Here is a 20,748-nt window from a genome sequence, read left to right as displayed (position 1 = left end):
CGTTTTCTTAGCGTTGAGTTGCAAAAAGTTAGCGGACATCCATTGTTTAATTTCATTAAGACACGCCTCCAGCTGACTACAATCCGGCGTGTTGGTCAGCTTTAGGGGCATGTAGAGTTGGGTGTCATCAGCATAACAGTGAAAGCTAACACCGTATTTGCGTATGATGTCACCTAGCGGCAGCATGTAAATACTAAAAGAGTGCAGGGCAAAGAACCGAACCCTGGGGGACTTCGCACGTTACCTTGACATAGTCCGAGGTCACATTGTTATGGGAGACGCACTGCATCCTGTCAGTAAGATAAGAGTTAATCCATGACAAGGCTAAGTCTGACATATCAATACGTGTTTTGATACGCTCTAATAAAATATTATAGTATAGTGAACAACAGGCTGAATAATTGTACGTTATATGACGCATAAATAACCAACTGAGAACGTGCCTGGTATGTTTACGTATCATATTATGGTAAGAGTCATTCAAATAACTATAACATATAGAACATGCTATACGTTTACCAAACAATCCGTCACTGCTAATCGCTAAATCCCATGAAATCTTATACGTCTAGTCTCTTACGTGAATGAGCTAAATAATATTATTTGATATTTTACGGTAATGTGTTAATAATTTCACACATAAGTCGCACTTTTTGGTGATTTAACCCCCAATTCCAACCCTTGATGCTGAGTGCCAAGCAGGGAGGTAATCGGTCCCATTTTTATAGTCTTTGGTATGACTCGGCCAGGGTTTGAACTCATGACCTACCGATATCAGGGCGGACACTCTAACCACAAGGCCACTGAGCAGTATACACACAGACATGTGTATATATACATATGTATACACACATACATTCACATATATACGGTGTACAGTGTACACACACACACACACACACACACACACACACACACACACACACACACACACACACACACACACACACATATATATACAAACCCCAAAACTAGTGAAGTTGACACGTTGTGTAAATCGTAAATAAAAACAGAATACAATGATTTGCAAATTATTTTCAACTTATATTCAATTGAATAGACTGCAAAGACAAGATACTTAACGTTTGAAATGGAAAACTTTGTTATTTTTTGCAAATATAAGCTCATTTGGAATTTGATACCTGCAACATGTTTCAAAAAAGGCCCGAGCTCATCTAAGATGGACTGATACAAAGTGGAAAAGTGTTCTGTGGTCCACATTTCAAATTGTTTTTGGAAACTGTGGATGTGGTGTCCTCCGGACCAAAGAGGAAAAGAACCATCCGGATTGTTATAGGCGCAAAGTTGAAAAGCCAGCATCTGTGATGGTATGGAGGTGTATTAGTGCCCAAGACATGGGTAACTTACACAACTGAGAAGGCACCATTAATGCTGAAAGGTACATACAGGTTTTGGAGCAACATATGTTGCCATCCAAGCAACGTTATCATGGACACCCCTACTTATTTCAGCAAGACAATGCCAAGCCACGTGTTACAACAGCGTGGCTTCATAGTAAAAGAGTGTGGGTAATAGACTGGCCTGCCGGTAGTCCAGACCTGTGTCCCATTGAAAATGTGTGGTACATTCTGAAGCGTAAAATACCACAACGGAGACCCCGAACTGTTGAACAACTTAAGCTGTACATCAAGCAAGAATGGGAAAGAATTCTACCTGAAAAGCTTCAAAAATCGGTCTTCTCAGTTTCCAAACGTTAGTGTTGTTAAAAGGAAAGGACATGTAACACAGTGGTAAAAATTTCCCTGTGCCAACTTTTTAGTAATGTGTTGCTGCCAATAAATTGTAAGTTAATGATTATTTGCAAAAAAAAAAAGTTTTCAGTTCGAACATTAAATATCTTGTCTTTGCAGTTTATTCAATTGAATATAATGATTTGCAAATCATTGTATTCAGTTTTTTATTTATGAATTACACAACATGCCAACTTCACTGTTTTTATATATATATAAATATATATATATATATATTAGGGGTGTGGGGAAAAAAATCGATTCGAATTCGAATCGCGATTCTCACGTTATGCGATTCAGAATCGATTCTCATTTTTAAAAAATCTGTTTTTTTTAAAAATGTATTTATTTATTTTTTCCCTTTTTATTTTTATTTTATTTTTTATTTTTTTTAAATTAATCAATCCAACAAAACCATACTACACAGAACAAACCAAAAGTAGTATCAATATTAGTTACAATTCCAACATAGCAATGATTGAAAATCCCTCATTGACATTATCATTACACATTTATAAAAAAAAAAAGAAAGAACAATAGTGTCACAGTGGCTTACACTTGCATCGCATCTCATAAGCTTGACAACACACTGTGTCCAATATTTTCACAAAGATAAAATAAGTCATACTTTTGGTTCATTTAATAGTTAAAACTAATATACATTATTGCAATCAGTTGATAAAACATTGTTCTTTACAATTATAAAAGCTTCTTACAAAAATCTACTACTCTGCTTGCATGTCAGCAGACTGGGGTAGATCCTGCTGAAATCCTATGTATTGAATAAATAGAGAATCGTTTTGAATCGGGAAAATATTGTTTTTGAATCGAGAATCGCGTTGAATCGAAAAAAATATATTTTGAATCGAATCGTGACACCAAGAATCGATATTGAATCGAATCGTGGGACACCCAATGATTCGCAGCCCTAATATATGTATATATTTACACACACACAGAGGCAGCACAGTGGAGCAAGGGTTAATGCATGTGCCTCACAATGCAAAGGTCCTGGGTTCGATCTTTCTGTGTGGAGTTTGCATGTTCTCCCCGTGACTGCGTGGGTTCCCTCCGGGTACTCCGGCTTCCTCCCACCTCCAAAGACATGCACCTGGGGATATGGGGATTGGCAACACTAAATTGGCCCTAGTGTGTGAATGTGAGTGTCAATGTTAAAGTTAAAGTACCACTGATAGTCACACACACACTAGGTGTGGTGAAATTATCCTCTGCATTTGATCCATCCCCTTGTTCCACCCCCTGGGAGGTGAGGGGGGCAGTGAGCAGCAGCGGTGGCCGCGCTCGGGAATCATTTTGGTGATTTAATCTCCAATTCCAATCCTTCTGTCTACCTGTGTTGGGACGCTACAAAATACACTCCCGCTACCACCAAACCCTTCTTAAGACCTACCTCTTCTCGCTGGCCTTTGACCTGAGCTGAGTCCGCCCACTAGGCCACCATTTCTTCCCCCCACCCCCTTCGCTTTATTTTTTAATTTTTTTTTCAAGTTGTCGCACTGTTATTATTATTTTTATTTAGCAATTTTTACTTTTTATCCGAACCCTTTTACCGTATTGCTTTTGCACTATCATTCAATGTTTATGTTCTTTGTTTGTTTATGTTTAGTTTTTTGCTCTAATCTAACCAATTTGCGAATTGTTGTAAACGTGCTATATAAATAAAGTTGCCTTGCCTTGCCTTGCCTTTCAGACTGCAGCGTAAACACGCACAGGACCCAATGTGGCCTCGATGTCACTTGCAAGCCAGTTCAATAAAGTGAAAACAAAGGAAGTTGACTGGACTCTGTAAATGAACAAGGTTCAACATTGTATTGACCACAAAACATACATGTTTGTAATATTTCCAACATCAAGCCTGTTATGACTTAATATTAAGCAATAAGGTTAAGGGAATATGACACAACCTTGCAAACAAATCAGTGGTCACTACCAAAACATGTGCAGTCACTACCAAAACGCCGGGTGTTTACAAAAAAAATATATATATTGAGTTATCAACTGAAATATTATCATATTCATAGGTTAAATGTATGTTCAATTTTATACATCATTAACAATGAAATACATCTGATCAGTGTTGTGCATTTTAGAAAGAAAGATTGCATATCGATTTTGAAGAATTGTGCATATTAAAGTAAAAACATTTGTAAAAAAAATATTCATTTTATGGATTTTATTGTCAAAAAAACCTCAATAATAATTTTTCAAAATAATATTTACGCAAGGGAAATAAGCATAATTTTAACAAGTTAACATAATATTTGTTATTCTTGATTGAATGCCGTGTTTCGGTAGTGACAAACTTGGGGAGAGGAAAAACATTCCGAAATATTCTGAAAATAGAACATTTAGGTTGACTCCTCTTTTTTTAGAAATGTGTACTTCTGATATTGTACAATATATATAGGGACAACGTTCTGGGAATAAAACGTTATTTCCAACCTCACTTTGAACCACGCATATATATATATATATATATATATATATATATATATATATATATATATATATATATATATATATATATATATATATATATATATATATATATATATATATATATATACTCAACAAATGACATTGCTTTTAATTTTGCTAACACTGTGTTACCTGATGTGATCAAAAACAGATAAAACATACACAATAATCACCAGTGCATTAATAATAAATCTATGAAAAAATGTATAAAGGACACATCCAACAAGTTGTAAGCCTTCAATTAATTAGTGGCCACAATAAAGCGTACCCTGGAACAGCCAGAAACTCCAGGGAAATAATTACGATTCAGTGATGTCATGGTAGCAAAACATGTGCCACATTTCTAAAACACAGAATACTATGACCTAAAAAAAAAGGTTGACAAACTGATCATTTAGTTTGTGAAAGTTGTCACTTTATAAATAAAGTTGGCATGGTATGTTATTGACAAAGTTTGATGTAAAATATGTAATTTATATTTGCAATTCATAATAGTGTGAGTCATTAAGGAACACATGGTTTGAGACTTGTATCCCTTATTCCATTTTTTTCAGTATGCAAAAGACACCTCTTAAAAAATAACTCAAAACGTTTACTGTGAATACATTTTAAATCACTCTTTCACTTGTGAGTGAAGTTTTCAGCAAAGTTACTATACTTTAACGCTAGTGCAATGTTAACACATTTACCCCATGCATGTCAGCGTGTGTATGTGGGCTGTGCTTGTTCCTCGGAGCACATGGGCCTCATCTCAAGTCTCACCAGAGACTTGTTGTCTAAGATTAATGAAGGTCACCGGAATCCTCCAAAGTATTCAGATAATTAAGGCTTTGTTTATCAAAAACAAGTTATATTAAGAGTAAAAAGATGTATGGTAATTATTCATAATCTTAACAATTCAAGTGTAGCCACCTCATTTGTGCCTTTAATTCTTCTTGTTAATGTTTTGCATAAATCTGCATAATTAGTCTAGTTGCCTGTTATATTTTTGACAGCTACTCAGTTCGTGTGCACTAAAGGGTATCAAATGTGCTGCTTGCTGCATACTTATATAGTGGCTGCATGGTTGGAGCTGCACGGCATTTTTCAGCAGTCAAATCAGCTGTGTGTGGCTGATATGCACACTGAGAATCTTGTGTTTTTTATCATTTGAACTAATCAAATGCTTCAATTTGATGTTGTTAAATCGAAGGCTTTTCATATAAAAATACATCTGAATGGTGTACATTAAATGCAGTCAATACTAAAGGGTTTTCTCAAATTTCACAGGTCTTTTTTGAGATTGTTGCAGCCTAAGTGCCTGATTTAAAGCATTTCTTCAAAATATCAGTGATTTTATGGTGTTTGTTAAGGGACACAGTGAAATTTGCAATTGATAGTTGCTCTTTAGTAAAATAGGGAAAATCATTACCGCATTGACCCAAATATTGTTTTTGCTTAGGAAACGGTCTAAAAAAAAGACGAGTCATCTTACAAACAGGCTGTAGTTTAGTGTAATGAGTTCAACGCACAGGGAGAGACAGGAGCAGAGCGACATGGCTTGTGGTGCATTTTCTCTTCTGTCTGTGTCATTTCTGCATACTTTTAGTTTAATAAAGTTCAACGCTAGTTCGTGTGGTGGTCATGGCTGATTGCTTCGTGGATGTGTGCACAATACAGGTGCATCTCAATAATATGTTTGAAAAGCTAATTAATTTCACTAGTTCAATTCAAAATATGAAACCTATTTTCTATAGAATAACTACAGTACACACAGAGTGGAATATTTCAAGATTGTATTTAATGTCTTAATCATTTTGATGATTATGGCTTTCAGCAAATAAAAACCCCAAGTTCAGTGACGCATGAAATTGGAAAAATTTACAAAAAGTTCAATATTGTGAGCCATGGGGTCTTGCTCCAATCAGCAAATGAAATGCAAAAATGTCCTGCGTCTTCAATTGGTCTGAATTGAACTCCTGAAATCAATATGTAAAGTACATGATGTAATAATTTCTTGGGATCCTATATGTACATAGATTTATGTGTTTCCCGCCTCAACCAGTATGAAGGTTTTGCGCAGAATCATAGTTGTTCCCAGTATTGCACTCCTTTGTACGGAAATCACAGATTTAGTTCTTTGTATCTACTGGAGACATCCACCTGGTTTGGGGGTTCCATCCCACACTACCCTGATCAATACTGGAATCAATGCTGCCCACTAATCCCACATTTTCTCCAGTTCTTCCTTCAGCCATTGGTATTGTTATAGTACAGGTGTCAGTAAAAGCACACACTAAATGTTGTATTTACGTTTGTTTGAAAGATCAGTTAGAACTACTACTTTCCATTTCATTTTGTCACTACCGAAATGAACATGACACTAAAACAGTGGTTCTTAACCTTGTTGGAGGTACCGAACCCCACCAGTTTCATATGCGCATTCACAGAACCCTTCATTAGTGAAAAATAAAATGTTGTTTTTAAAATTCAAGACAAAGTTATATGTTTTTGGTAACACTTTAGTATGGGGAACATATTCTAAGTAACAAATACTTAATTTAGAGTTTTTTGGACACTAGGGGAGCATATTCTAAATAACAAAGACTTAATTTAGAGTTATTTGGTTAGGGTTAGGGTTAGAGGGTTAGGACCAGGGTTAGAGGGTTAGGGTTATAATAAGGCCATGCCGAATAGGGCATTAATAAGTACTGAATAATGACTAGTTAAGAGCCAATATGTTACTAATTTGCATGTTGATAAGCAACTAATTAATGGTGAATATGTTCCCCATACTAAAGTGTTGCCATGTTTTATTACTGGTGCACACAATGAACCGTGCATGAACATCACTTTGTTTAAAGAACAAAACCAACACTGTGTCTAAACTCACAACAAATTACACACCTGCAAATCAGTCTGACTTCTGCTGTTGCCGTATCCGTAATACGCCCGATAGGGAGAAGTTTTTATTTACACGATGAGTCGGGTGTGTCTTGACCTCCACCGAACCCCTGAGCCCGACTCACCGACCCCCTAGGTTTCGATCGAACCCAGGTTAAGAACCACTGCACTAAAACGTTATCATACAGTATGTTTCGGGTGTGACTTTTTCGGTAGTGACAATTCTAGCTAATTTTGACCAAAACAAAATAATGCTAGCAAGCACATGGCTAGCAAACATATATTTAAAGAGTTGTACACTCATAAAAACATAATATGTTGCATAAAAAGCTGAAAAAGTTTACATAATTGAAGAGAATATGTGTTTGGCAGTGACAATTTTTAAAGATACACACTGATTTTCAAACTTTAGAACACATTTATTCAAAAAATGGAATGGGATTATGCTACTTACCATACAGCCATCAGGGGCAGAAATGCAGAACATTAAAAACATGGATCTTGCAAAAAAACAACACAAATGCTGGCTCCCTCGCTGATAAAACATGGTCGACATGTGTCTGCAAGCCCACGATCGACCCCACTTCTCAAAGTGTGGGAAGTCACATTCTCTTCCTAATACAGAGATTATAGTCTGATTATCAAGAATATTGTCACACTTACCTAAAAAAACGTTAAACACAGGGTACAAACTACATATTCATGGTGTACAAATGTCTGTGCAAACATTATTTTGGTGCCATTGTGACAAGCAGACCAGCCAGTAAGCCACACCATCTCCTTTCAAATATACAGAAGTATATTTGGCGCTATGTAAACATTCGCAAAACGAAAAGGACGCAAATAGAGGCATTCGTGAATCGAGGTTCTACTGTACAGTGTGCAGAAAATTCCCAGAAGCGTGCAACTCAACCTTTATCATTTCCAAGTGCTCAGAAAACACAGCTTAGAGACACTCTTCTGTCGTTTGGCAACACTTTGAACACCACTGGTTTATTTATTTCACCAGGAAGGCAAAGTGTGACCTTGGAGCCATATGCCGAGCCGACTCCTTTTTTATGGGCCTCTGGCATATTGTAGAAATACAATAAAAGAGAAGAAAACAGGCATAGCGTAATGCGTAAAAGGCAGAAATATTGATACTAATAATCAATAAAAACACAAAGATTCGTTGGAAATATGTGTTCAAGCCTTTTCATAAGCCTATTTAATTTAAAATGACATCATGTCACCCAACCACCATATTAAAGAGTATTTATTTTATAAGCAATGTATTGTTTGTTTTGATATAACGAGAGGCTTGGCAGCTGCAATTTTAATTCTGTACAAATCAAATCAACTTTATTTATAAAGCCCATTTAAAATTTACCACAGGGGTAGCCAAAGTGCTGTACAATGGGCAGGTTAAAAGATAATACGAGAACCGAGCAAACACAACACAACACAAACAGAACACGATAAAAAATAAATAAATAACATATAAAAACATAAAAACAGGTTCACAGCAGGTGTATTATGGGGCGCCATTGCAGGATGGATATCACTCAGTGTTAAAAGCCATGGAATAAAAGTATGTTTTTAAGAGAGATTTAAAAACAGGAAGAGAGGAGGCTTGTCTAACACTCAGAGGTAGGTCGTTCCAGAGCTTGGGAGCAGCAGCAGCGAAAGCTCTGTCACCTCTAATCTTCAGCCTTGTGTCCGGGACCGTCAGTAGCAGCTGATCGGCCGATCTTAGGGATCGGGTGGGGCAGTAAGGCTGAAGGAGGTTGGAGAGATATGTTGGCGCGAGGTTGTTTAGACATTTAAAAACAAATAAAAGGAGTTTAAAATTGATACTGTAACGCACAGGGAGCCAGTGAAGGGACGCTAATATAGGGGTGATGTGCTCACGTCTGCGGGTCTGTGTTAGCAGACGAGCAGCAGAGTTCTGCACGAGCTGCAGGCGGGCGAGGGAGGCCTGGCTAATGCCTACATACAGGGCATTGCAGTAGTCTAAACAAGTCGAGATAAAGGCGTGGATTAATTTCTCGAGATCATGTCCTGATAGAAGCGGTTTCACTTTCGCTATTTGGCGTAAACACAGCACAGTTATCTTAAATACTTGGCCGTTTGAAACAGTTTTCAACACAAGTAGTACATTTAAAAGTACATAAGTTCAGTTCTTTTTTCATCGTGGTATCGAATAAGTATCAACATTTGTGGATGTTCATAGATATTGGTATCAACAACTGAAATTCTGGTATAGTGAACACTCTACCAAAAAAAAATATTTTTTACTAATTAACATATATTGTTACTATGTTTGTCCAATTTCCTTATCCTAGATAAAAATAAATATGAGCAATATTAAAAGGAATAATAATAATCTGTCAAAAGAACATGCATACTTGAAACTGAAATAATTGTGTTTTAGAAAGTCATATTTTATTGTTTTTATTTTGAGTAATTAATTTTAGAGTTTAGTAGGCCTACACATTAGTTGAAATAAGTAAAACAATAAAAAAAAATTGTAAAGACGATATTAATGTTGTTCATATAAAAAAGGTTTGTCTACAAAAGCCAGAATAGTAAAATTGTTTGTACTTGATAAGTTTACTATTCAGGGTTTTATAGACAAACCTTGTTTATATCAAATTATTGTCAGCAGACCAAATTAACTTCAATAGATTTTAGTCTTGCTTGAATTTCAAAATGTTTCTCCCCAACCTGTGATTTCTGTAGCACTTACTCCAACAATTAAAGGGGCTGTTTGCAATACTTACAGAGATGTCTAGAGGGCGCTACTTCTCCAATGTATTTTAAGTATTATATCCCCTCTCTTACGTCTTGTAGAACGTAATGACGTAACTGCTGTATGTCCCTACCAGCCTGTTTCGCAGGTTTCCCTGCACAGGCTTGTAGGGATGAAATAGCCTCTGTGTTTTTTCCTGACCTAACGTATATTCCGCACTACCCCGGTATCGAGCTCTGTATAACGGAAGAACCACAGAATGTATGTACGTACGTAACACATGCACACGCATCAGCTTTGGGTGTTGTTAGCTAATGATAGCAATTTGGATAGTTGGCGTAAGATGTCATTAAATGCATTTTCTATCATAACAACAACATGACTGCAAAGTTTGTTGCTTCATTTGGGCTTCTATTTTATGCGTGCACGTGTTCCCTGTGCGTACGTGTTAACGAGACAGGGTGAGTGACCACCGTAAACACCAATCCTTACAAAAAAATTTAGCACACAAACTTATTAATTGTGGAACATATAGACCGTTTTAACACAAATGTGTTCTGTGAAATCACTAATGGTAACATAAGCTAGCCAATGTTACTGTGAGGAATTTGCAGCCAAACAAGTGAAAGCCAGTCTATTAGTAACATGACATGTGTGATTAAATATAACCTCTGCCTCTCTCACTATTAATTTGTCTCTAATGTTGTTGAGTATGGAACAGACACGGTCAGAAATGCTTATGTGACAAGGCTCTACCGGTTGGCGATCTCAATATGAACACGCACATCTACAGGTTTAACAGGTCAATGTGTTTGGCGGAGTCAGTTGCACAGGTAGGCTACAGTTGTAAAAGTCTCACAAGCACACAAGTGTTGCCAGATGGGAAATGTCAAATTATTGTACCAGAATCTTAAAATTATAGTAGTTTGAGAAGAATTATCCTAAATCCCCAATTTGGCGTTGCTTGGTAAAACATTATCACAGTATATAGAATAGGGGTGTGTGGTCAGGGTTGGCAGAGCCTCAATTGTCATGCTGAAAAATTATAAAAACTTAAAAACATTTGTTAATATTTGACCATTAATCTATGGTCTGAATGTATTTTCCGGCTTCAGGGTCTCGTGCCACCCCTCATTCTTGAGGACGTGGCTTTCTGGCTGGTCTGCCTGTCACATTGTCAACAGAATAATGCTTGAAGAGACATTTTTACAGCATCAATATCTAGTTGGACCTAAAATACAGAAAATAACCCCGCTGTATTAGAGAGTTCCTTGGAGTACTCTGACTTGCCACAATGTCATAGGTGGGGCGATCGATTGTTAAACTACCAGATGCATGTACCTACAATGTTTTTTTTAGCGAGGAAGCCAGCTTTGAATGAGTTGTTTATCTTAGATGGAATAACTTGTTTTAATACTCTGCTGATTGAGTGGATGGATGAATTAATGAATGGGGGTCATGGTAGAAGCGTCCACGTCGCGACCCCTGCCAAGTGATAATTGCTATTGCTTGCGAATTCTACCAAACACTTTGAAGCCCTGCAAACGTGAGACGGGAAGTTGCCAGCCGAGTAGAGTTCACAAAAGCTACCAGTGATGAACGCCACCTCCTCTATGGACGTGAACCCTCAGCCCAACGTCTGAAGTCAAAGAGAAGCGTCCTCAGCAATGTCCAGCCCCTAACAACATCTCGGGAAGAAACCAGACTCCAGCTATGGACACAAAGACTAGAGAAAGACTCCCCTCCTATTGACATGGGAATCCCCCCTTCTGAAGACCTGCCCCCCGGGTCAGAAACACCATGGGTCCAGTGGAAGACACTAAATCGCCTGAGAACAGGAACAGGGCGATCAAAAGCTGCTATGGCCAGATGGGGCTACAAAATCGGCCCAACCACCTGCGAATATGGAGAAGAGGACCACACGATGCAGCACTGCCTTGTCTGTTCTCTGCCACCCAACCAGTGCAGCTTAAAAGATCTCGCAGAGTTCAACGACAATGCAAAGGACTGTGTAAAGAAATGGGAAACTGTCATATAACCACATGCTTCAAAGACACGAAAAGAAGAAGAATGAATGAATGAATGAATGAATGGAGGCTGCCAATATGGAGGATTATATATCCAAGACACTGTAGCGAATTCAATCAATCAAAATATAGGCAACACCTTAAACATGGCGTCGGGAGCATCTAGAACAGGGGTCCCCAAACTTTTTGACTCGGGGGCCGCATTAGGATAAAACAATTTGAGATGCGCGGATAGGCAATTATTTCATCAGCAACCGCATCACAAAAGTCGTCATCCACCCGCCATCCACCCGAACTAACATTTTATCAAAACCACAACCGCCCGCCACCCGCCACCCGCCACCCGCCACCCACCCGTTGTTATATATCTAACATAGACGATGCAAGGCATTAGTGAGGTTAGAAAGCGTTTGCCTGTTAAAGAAAGGAGACTGATCCAATGCAGCAGAGACATTCAATGTGTGCCACGCATTAATATCTCTTGGCCATGCATTAGAGGCTAAGAGATATTAATGCGTGATAATATAATTTATCATTATTATAATATTATTGTCATTTCCATTAAGAAAGTGTTGACTATTATTGTTATTTTTTTTCCCTGGTCTTTAGTATTCCCTTTTTTAGTTTGTCGTGTACCACGTTTGCTGCCGACGTTGCCATCTTTTTATTTTTTTCTTCTTCTACTGTTGTGTTGTGTTGTGGTGTGCTGTGTCACGCCAAATTTCTTCCCCCTACAAAAACCTCCCCCCCCCATTTACTTCCGTGGTCATGTTTCCTCTTACGTCATTGACAGCGATCGATAGCACTTCGGCTTTGACTGCCCGTCGCTGGAAGGATACTTCGTCTTTGACAGCTGCTGGAATCTGAAGGAATCGATTATTGGTTTTTTTTTGTACAGGCACGAAACAGGACAGTCGCGTGCCGGTTAAGGACCCCCGGCAACTTTGTGACTTTATTGTACGCAGCCCTGGAAGTAAATGGGGGGAAGGTTTTTGTAGGGGGAAGAAATTTGGCGTGACAGCTGCAGCAGTACCTGATGAATAATTGCCTGTTTCATAGAGTGCAGCTCGTTTTTCGTATGTGGGTAACAACATTTAACTACAGTATGTATATATATTTCCGAATTGGTTCAACCACCAGCCACCCGAATCTATTTAAAATCTATTTTTTTCGTCATGCATCCGCCCGACCCGCGGATTATCCGCAGACTCCGCGGTTGTGTCTGCAAACCGCGCATCTCTAATATATATATATATATACTATATATATATATATATTAGATATATATAGCGCTCTTCCCGCGCGCGCGATGATGTCACGTTATCGATGAGAAAATGCATTTTTAGACAATATGATTTGCCTGAGCGGCTAGGAGACACCGTGAGTAGCAAGCGGTACAAAGTAGATAAGAAAAATAATAATAATGTTGTACGCTGGCGGGCCGTAGTTTGGGGATCCCTGATCTAGATGCACCAAGTTTTGAAATGAAGAGGAGACTATATTTGCTTCACAAAATAAAATAACTGAACATTTTGAAGTGCACCAATGGGAGAAAAAAATTAAATAGATTTATTCTAAAAAGTAGCTAAGAAAACAGAGACTCCGGAACAAATACAAGCGAGATGGAAGATAATGAAGCAGGTATATTACAAGGCGAAGATGATAGCAAAGTAAGTAAGTAAATAAATGCATTAACAATAACGCAGTGTTCCGCAATGCTGGCAAACCTGTACACAGGCCCGTTGCAACCGGGTAGTCAAACTGGCAATTGCCAAGGGCCCCCAGCCTACCGCTTATTTCCTTCGGGGTCGCGGGGGGTGCTGGAGCCTATCTCAGCTACAATCGGGCGGAAGGCGAGGTACACCCTGGACAAGTCGCCACCTCATCGCAGGGCCAGCACAGATAGACAGACAACATTCACACTCACATTCACACACTAGGGCCAATTTAGTGTTGCCAATCAACCTATCCCCAGGTGCATGTCTTTGGAGGTGGGAGGAAGCCGGAGTACCCGGAGGGAACCCACGCAGTCACGGGGAGAACATGCAAACTCCACACAGAAAGATCCCGAGCCCGGGATTGAACTCAGGACTTCGTATTGTGAGGCAGACGCACTAACCCCTCTTCCACCGTGATTCTATACAATGACAATATCAGAATAATGACACCGTTGGAATCCCCCTCAAGGGGCACTTTCCAGCAGCCAACACACTGACACATGAGCGGCCACTCGTCGCGACGTAAACTTTTGCTGACTGCTCGTCCAAATATGGTTAAAAAATGAAACAAACATACCCTTCAAGAAGCCAGAAGTGGAAGATGAACAAGAACAAGGGAGAGAAGAAACAGCAAAAGACTAGTAAGACATCTACTTTGTGGCTCTGTAGCCACTTTGAAACTACTGCATGCACGCACACCTATCCTAAACGCTCATGTAAATATCCACCATGCACACCAAAACAGATGTGCTTAATGCTTTTAAATGTGCTTCGTTAGCCCCGTAGCCAGTGTACAAAACGTAAGAATAAGCTAGGATTTATTTTAGAGCAATTGAAAATAAATTCGTATGCCCCCCTCCCCACCTAAATTGTTATCTCTGACACCAGTGATGATGAAGGTATAGTGTAATTCTCTTATCTGACTGTTAGAGTGCCCTTTTTTTGATATACTACGGTAAATGTTCATATATACATACTGTACAATGTACATTCATACAAACTGTACATAGCTACTTACATACAGTCTGTAAAAAAATATTTTATCTTTTTTTTACATATTTACACTTACTGTCCATACAGTCACTTATGGACATTTCATCATGTCAAATGTAGGGTCTGTGCTAATATCTATGTACAAAGTGCTCAACTGCTACTCTCTATGCATGTAAAATATGCTTGATATGTTTATTCTCACTTTTCTAACAGTGCCATCAACTGCCCCTCATATTTCTGAGGACAAAGATGAAGAAACCATGTTTGAGTCTGCATGCACCTCATCATGGCCGTTTGATTTCAAACCACTTACCAGTGCTGATGCAACAGAGGGTTGGAAGTATTTTCAAATAGGAGTAGGTGTTAAAATACGAAGAAAAAAAAAACCTATTTGGGAAATCATACTAATTTCGTGTATAAAAATAGTCAGTAGCCACGTGTACAAGGGGTAACATTTATTTAATCTGATCATAATTCGAGTTATAATGTTACTGTGTACATGAACCCTGATAAAAATTATCCGATTATGACGTGCCTTTCCATGCGTGTGGACTTCAATTTGGTTTCGAACGTGTGTGATCGGGTCAAAATATTCCGAATGGCGTGTTTACATGAAGCATCTTTATTTGGAATACTTTATTTTGACATGTGCAGCACAAACTGTCAACGGTAGTAGACGAAGAAGAAGCAGCGACTTCCGCTGTAAACAAACATGGCTCTGTGCATGTCTGCTTGTCCAACATTGTCACGTTATTTATTTATAAATGTTTCCTTCTATTTGCTACTTTTGTTTTACCTCTCTTTTTGTAATGGACCTGTTCTGTGTCCTCAATGTTGTGATATGTCCGGGTTGCTGCGCATCTTCATGTGACGACATTCTGTGCACGTGCCTTAGGGCTAGCAGTTAGCACTTGGAGTAGCTGTAAGGCCGTGAATAAAACAACTTGTTGAGACGACAGCTGGATCCCTCCTTTTATTGTTACATCGACACATGACATTTCAGACCATACTTTTGTTTTTGCTAGTCTCGATTTTAGAGCAACAAACTCAACAGTATATAACGCTACTTCTGTACATGCTGAACGGGGGAGACAGCAGCAAGACAATCGCTTCATTCCGAGATAATTCAATTTAGCCCACCCCTTGATTACCAAAGTATAGCTGAGGTCACAGACATGAGCAGTAAGGATAAGTTCAACCAAAACTTTTAAAAGTGTTTACATGCACTCCAATCTAAATGACTATCGGCATTAACCATCCATCTTGATCGGAATTACATTTTGTTTCCAACGTGTGTGATGGGGTCAGAATATTCCAAATAGTGTGTTTACATGATGAAGCATCTTTATTCCAGTTAGGCTTTTAATCTGATTAACTGTGTTCATGTGGACATAGCTAATGTTTCTTTCATGTGTACACATGGATTTACATACATAAACGACGGAGGTACAGTAAATATAGAAAACATACATATTTAAGATAAATAAGCTTTGCCGTTTTAAATTAAACATGGAGTTATTTATATATATTTACCCTATGTATTTTTTTAAATTGTATTTTAAAAATGTGATTAACCTAATGTAGGCCAGTCAGGGACAGGCAAAGGACCAGATGTGACCCACGGGCTGACTTTGTCCAGATCTGAGTCAAAGTCTTGGGAATATAATCAGTTTGAAAAGCATCTTGATCAAAATTGCACTTTGTTAAAAATGTCACTAATTTGTACGTGTATGTAGCAGCCTGATGAAATGATAATAATAATTATAATAATGGATTAGATTTTATATCGCGCTTTTCTATTGTTGGATACTCAAAGCGCTCACAGAGAAGTGGGATAAACATAAAAGATAAACATCTTGGATTCTAATTTTGCTATTTAAACTCACATTTGTCTAGTTATTTAGTCTTTGATACAGAAACAAAAAAAATGTTTGCTTATTTTGTCAAATGTTAAAATATTACACATTTTGATAAATACATTACACATTAATTGAACTAAACAAACTTTTTTTTAAAAATGTTAATCGATTGACAAATTGTAATACATTTTAGTCTTATATTCTCTATTTCAAAAGATTAGTTTTTGCATTGGAGAGAGACAAGTAACTGGAATGTTAATTTGAATTGCCTGAGAAAATAAAGTTAACAATGTGAGAGGGTCATATGGAGTGAGGGGTAGGTGGGTAGAAACACAAAGAGAGGGTAAAAAAGGAAAATGAGAAAACATAATATACTGTAGAAAAGTCTCAACTTTCTTTAATTATGTTTACCCAACAGGCTTGGCATCCTCATCTAAATAGCATAAACATCTGGCCATGGCACGCCACAAGCATGGCGGCAGTAGTCAAGCAAATCTTGTGGAAAATAATGAAATTAGATCCCTGGTGCTGTGACAGTGGAAGGGCAGATGACATTCACTCCATGTTAATAAAATTGCTATGAATGAGTGAATACAATTAGGAAATTATCAGTGGCAGCAGTGAACTTTTGTAACTCACCGATGTTTGCATCATTTGATTAAGGCAGCAATTTAGACATGTTTATTTTTGTGCCTACTGTGGCTTTTATTAATTGTGATCTGTCAGTGATTGGCCTGCAATTAAACAAGTCACATATAATGTGGTTGATGGTGTGGGATGAATTGGGCTGGCTGATGGTCTTTTTTCATTACGATGTCTGGCAGGATGAAGCAACATACAAGTTCCCCATGAAGGCAGGATGTTTTCGAAAGACATATGCAAAGGAGGATGGGATAAAGACGAAAATTCAAAAGACAATTAGTTCAACACTGCAGCTGGTTCAACACTAAAAAGGGAAAGGTCTGTCTCATAATACAGTGTCTCAATATTTAGTCTAAAAGCCAACTCTTTCTATTCACCCTGGTACACCCTGGTCAAACCGCAGCCTCATCACAGGGCCAGCACAGATAGGCAAACAAGCATTCACTCTCACACACACTATGGCCAATTTAGTGTGCTAATCAGCCTATCCCCAGGTGCATGTCTTTGGCTTATTTTGACTTCTGTATATTGAAGGTGAAGAAGATTTGGGAAGAAGCCTCCCTTCTTAATTCCATCCATTTGTACATTGCAAAAGTTCCACACGTAGCAAATCCACCAGCATACCTGACAATCGATAGTGGGTTTTTTTTTGGCTTGAACCTTGACTCCTCCAAACATACTTCCTGTCAACTTGGGACGAACATTTACATTTTTTCTAAAAAGTCCTAAAGACACTGGAGTGCTTTTGTTGTTTTGAGGAACTTGGACATCTGTCAACACATTGGCAGATCCTTGCTTTGACATTTTAACTTTGCTAGCAAGCATAGAACACTAGGGTCCAAACTTGTGATTTGCATAACTGAGGGGGTCCGGAAGGCACCCCTTTAGGTCCTCTATGTTTTTGTAGTTAGTTATTTTCCGTAACATGATTTATGTATTGAAGGTGTTTCTGTAGCTTGTTTACTTCAGATGCAGTCTGTCACGGCCTGGGCTCATGCAAATGTCCATTCTTCAAGGAGCCCCGCGGAGCGCACCTCACCCACGCCCACGGCCGCTCCTCACCTGCACGCATCACGCAGCCGGCAGCTGCATTCAATATGCAATCTGCGCACCTGTCGGTGATGATCTGGCTGGGCTTCTTAAGCCAATGCAGACCTGCATTCTTGGCCAGAATGTAACCATCCGTTCGCGTACGGTAAGCCACGTTTAGTTCTATGCAACCCTGCTCTCTCTCGCTCTTTCTCTGTGTTTTTCCCCTCCGTGTCTTATTGTGTCTTCCTTGACGTCCTCCCAGCAGTCTGCCTTTGTTCCCGCGTCGACGAGCTGTGCGTCTCGTCAATTCTTGGTTCTCTGATTCCCGGACTGCCTCCTCGATCCTCGACCCCCGCTTGGACACGGACCTTTTTCGCCCCCGCTATCGCCCCTGGACTTCCTGCTTGCCTCACAGACATTCCCCTTTTCTTCCGCCTCTCGCCCAACATTCCCGGTAACATACTCATTAAATCCTACACATAGTCTCACACCATACACACTCTTGGATTCTTGTCACACTCCATTTCCTTAGTTTATTCTTAGTATTGTTTGTTATTATAAATATGTATTAATATATATAATAAATGCATAGAACAACATTGCCCCCTTGTGTCTGTGCCGTCTACTCTTTACGTACGTAACACAGTCAGTAGTCGTATATCCAACTTCTTTAGTTATACTAATAGTGTTCCTCTAGGTTCCATTTTAGTTCCTCTCTTTTTCATCATTTAGGCCAGTGGTTCTCAAATCGTAGTTGTAGGCCTAAGTATTCTTTAAAAACAAGGCAGAGGTTTTATTTAGCAAGTATTTTGTATTATTGTAACACAATTAGAATAGTAACACTGTTTTTGAATGTAGGAAAATAAAACTGTTACACTAGAACCTTTAATTAAGTGGGTTTTTTTGGTATACCACATGATACAGCCCACATACCACCAGTGGTACCTGTACCACAGTGTGAGAATCCCTGATTTAGGGCTATTCAACTTCAGTTAAAAACAAAAAGTGAGACTTTTTTTTTGCAAAGAGTTCTTAAAAATATTGACAAAATAAATAGACCTAAATCAAATATTTACTGTAGAGCAGTGGTCCCCAACCTTTTTGTAACTGCGGACCGGTCAACGCTTGAAAATTTGTCATAAAAAAATACAATCATGTCTGCTTACGGACTGTATCCCTGCAGACTGTATTGATCTATATTGATATATAATGTAGGAACCAGAAATATTAACAGAAAGAAACAACCCTTTTGTGCGAATGAGTGTAAATGGGGGAGGGATGTTTTTTGGGTTGGTGCACTAATTGTAAGTGTATCTTGTGTTTTTATGTTGATTTAATTAAAAAAAATTTTTATATATATATATATATATATATATATATATTATTTAATTTTTTTCTTGTGCGGCCCGGTACCAATCGATCCACGGCCCGGTGTTTGGGGACCACTGCTGTAGAGGACGCTGGTTCCTCAGAATATACAAAAACGGACTAATAATAAAGTGAGAAGCCTGGCCTCCCAGTCCTTAGCTTTCTGGAAATGTGGCCTCCAAAACAATGTAGTTGAGTATCCCTGGTGTACAGTGTTTAATCATATGCTTTCATTATGTCTTGTCTTTTTGTAAAGTTATTTTACTTTGTACATTATTTGAATATATTAAATCTTACTATGAGTCAGGGTGGAGTTAATAATATCTACCTGTGATAGTGTACTGTAGGCAGGGGCGCCGCTAGGGATTTTGGGCCCCATGAAAATAATCTTTACAGGGCCCCCAACACAGCGGCAACATTTTTTATGCTATTTTACATACAGTTATGCATTTTAACCCTTGTGTGGTGTTCATATTGTTGTTACTCAGCCAGTGTTCGTGGGTCTGATGGACCCGTTGCATTTTGTGGCTTTTAATGCCTCACAATCAAACACTTTTATGTTAAAATACTGACTTATCCCAAAAAACATCTGTAATGAAGTGCTTCGAGAGGCTGGTAAAGGAATACATTGTCTCCAGACTTCCCCCCACATTCGACCCATACCAGTTTGCTTATCGCCCTAACCGCTCCACAGAGGACGCCATCTCCTCTGCACTCCACCTGAGCTTAGCACATCTGGAAGGAAAGGACACACACGTGCGGATGTTGTTTCTGGACTTCAACTCGGCATTCAACACCATCATCCCGCAGCACTTGGTGAGCAAACTGGCCCCCCTTGGATTCAGTACCCCCCTATGCAACTGGCTGCTTGACTTCCTCACAGACAGACCCCAGGTGAGAGTGGGCAACAACACCTCCAGTGCCATCTCCCTGAGCACCGGCTCCCCCCAGGGCTGCATCCTGAGTCCGCTGCTGTTCACGTTGATGACCCATGACTGCTGTGCCAGGTCCACTACTAACCACATTGTGAAGTACACGACAGTAGTGGGCCTCATCCGTGACAACAACGACATGGACTACAGGAATCTGGTTGAGTGGTGCAGAACCAAAAACCTGGTCCTGAACGTCGACAAGACCAAGGAGATCATTGTCGACTACAGGAAGTCCAGTCCAGCCACGCTCCACTCTTCATCAACGGCACAGCGGTGGAGAAGGTAAGCAGCACCAAGTTCCTGGGGGTGCAGA

At 39.0% G+C, this 20,748-nt stretch overlaps 1 long non-coding RNA gene across 1 annotated transcript in view; it reads left to right on the top strand.

Moving 5' to 3' along the window:
* Positions 1-18,646, top strand: part of LOC133656876 (uncharacterized) — a 157,673-nt gene extending 139,027 nt beyond the window's left edge. The window contains exons 3-4 of the long non-coding RNA XR_009827187.1: positions 18,120-18,298; positions 18,398-18,646. This is a non-coding gene — a long non-coding RNA (uncharacterized LOC133656876). The remainder of the gene's footprint in view (positions 1-18,119; positions 18,299-18,397) is intronic.
* The last annotated feature ends 2,102 nt before the right edge of the window (positions 18,647-20,748 follow it).

This window comes from Entelurus aequoreus, linkage group LG09 (assembly GCF_033978785.1).
Source record: "Entelurus aequoreus isolate RoL-2023_Sb linkage group LG09, RoL_Eaeq_v1.1, whole genome shotgun sequence".
Classification (NCBI taxonomy): domain Eukaryota; kingdom Metazoa; phylum Chordata; class Actinopteri; order Syngnathiformes; family Syngnathidae; genus Entelurus; species Entelurus aequoreus.
This window is presented reverse-complemented; position numbering and strand designations above follow the sequence as displayed.